A 2,396-nucleotide genomic window follows, 5' to 3' on the forward strand; every position below is an offset into this window, starting at 1 on the left:
CCCTCATTATGATTCCATCTGAGGTGTTTGGCATGAAGCCTTCAGGAAAATGGATCCTTTATAGCCCTGGAGTTTGGAAGATCCCTCCATACCCTCTCAGATAAAAATGCACACACACAGCAAGTCAGCTAAGGGCACTGAGATGGAATTTCACCCATTCGTGGAAGTACATATTCATTATATAAGAGTTTGATAATAATCTTTTATTCTTTGATTAGCCGTTCATTGCAAAACAGTATTTACTATCAATATTATATTATATTATAGTACAGTATAGTAGTTATTACCAATATTATTATATTATATGCATTAAGGTAGGAATGAAATGCTTAAGGATGTGCTGTTTCAGTAAAATAATCAGTGATGGAGTGGTATGATGCGTCTAGACATGAATCAGAGTTACTGTAACCACTCCAAATAAGCATTCCTCTTATACCCCAGTAATTTGAAAACGAATCATTTTTTCATGCATTAAAGGATGGCATTTGTACTTTTTGTCTGTTTATAGTTACATTTAATGTTGTGCAATAAGTTCCTGTTATTATTCCTGTTATTATTTACATTATAGCAGCTATAAACAGTCCTTCCCTCACTAGACTCTCTTTGCTCTTTCATAAAATTAATAAGACTTAATATGTTCCGAAGTAACTGGAAGGTCCTGAAGACTTTCCTATATCCAAAAACTTAAAGAACAGCTTTATCTTTCACTGTTACAAAGCTTTAACACTGGAGACTCCTTCCTATATTGTTAAATAAACATCTTCCCACAGAAAACTTCACCATATCATCATTTACATCCAACATTTTAAATCCATTTATGTGAGCGTCCGGCAGATAAGTCTCTGTCGGAGTTTATACTATAAAAATGATAACTCGTGCATTAATGTAAGCCTTGCAGCTGGAATTGATGTCTGAGCTGTTTTAATAGAAAATTAATCAACACCTCTGTCCAATAAGAATCGTGTACTCAGCAGCAGTGTGGTATAATGTGGTTTTTGTTGCTGGCTACAAAATAATTAGACCGATTCTGCAGACAGTAATAGGGTACGCGCTCGGCCTCCAGCACTCTACTGGTTATTATAAAAATAGGCTTGACTGGTATTGCATAACGTTGCACTTTCCACAAGTCATTAGGTTAAGATAATTCTAGCTTTCCTCAAGGAAGCACAGATGAGGCACAGATGATTAGTTAGATACATTAACACTCTTAGATTAGAAACATCAGACATATAGAAGTGCTTTCTAGCCTAGTGCTTTTTCTCATATGTGATACCTGACTTGATGATTTCTTTGTACTTTTGTTTTTCAAGTGCCAGTGAGCCACATCCAGGACAATATTGCATTCTGGGAAAAGTCTCATCTGGTGGATTAACAGAGTGGAGAAAGGGGTCAACACACGCTCTCGCTCATCTAGCCACACATGCAAGTGTTCTAGCTGTCCTCTCTTGTAATAATGGTTTGTGATGTACAGTGATTGGATTTCATGCCTCAAAAGGCAACATCTCAAGTGTGCCTGTATGTGTATCTGCTTATTTGTCTATCTTTCGTCTAGACTCTCCCTCCTCCTGTCTGTCACCGTGTAAACTAGCACGGGCCGGTTTTGCATGCCTTATTGAATGCTTTTCTTTCTTTTGCCTTCATGCTTGTTATTTTGCAGGCAGAAGGAATAGCCTGTGTGTCCCAGACTACAACACTCAGATATCCATTTCAAAGTCGGTGTATACATGAATATACCTGTGAAATGGTCTGACCCCCTGTTTTTGATCTCTCTTCTTATCTTTCTCTCTTTCACACCTACTTTCAAGATCAAATTCATATTTCTCTCAGAAGATGGATGGCTTTAAAGTCTATTGATCTGAAGTATAAATAAAATAAAATACTAAAAGCAATTGGCCTTTATTTCTCTTCAAAGTATTTCTCCAGCTCTGAGCACGGTGCACAGTTGAGTGTGTATGCAGGTTCTAAGTGTATCCTGGATTTATTTTATGTCCATCAGGTCTTTCTGAACAAAACGTCTATTCATTCTAAATGTCAAGCCTGTAAAGATATCTGTACCTTGCTGTATTTACACTGCTGGAGGTGGGAATATGGCTATGACAAAATATTTTTATTTTTTTATCGTGTTGTAAGGTGAAACTCAGCGTACAAGCCCAATTCAGCTCCAAGCTTTGAAAAATGCTCTGAGGACCTAGACACAGAAATGTTAGTAACCTATCAGCAAGACTACAGTTCGAGTCAGGTCTTAAAATAGAAAAGTATATCCTATGAGAAAAACACATAGATCTGCTGTGTGAAGCCCAACAGCAGGTGGGACTTTAATAAAGCAGCAGTATGGTGTGTTGTGGCGTCCTCATCAGGAAGTTCAGGTCATTGCATGTTTTAGCTATGCAACTTTC

The sequence above is a fragment of the Pangasianodon hypophthalmus genome, chromosome 13, assembly GCF_027358585.1.
Source record: "Pangasianodon hypophthalmus isolate fPanHyp1 chromosome 13, fPanHyp1.pri, whole genome shotgun sequence".
Taxonomy (NCBI): Eukaryota; Metazoa; Chordata; class Actinopteri; order Siluriformes; family Pangasiidae; genus Pangasianodon; species Pangasianodon hypophthalmus.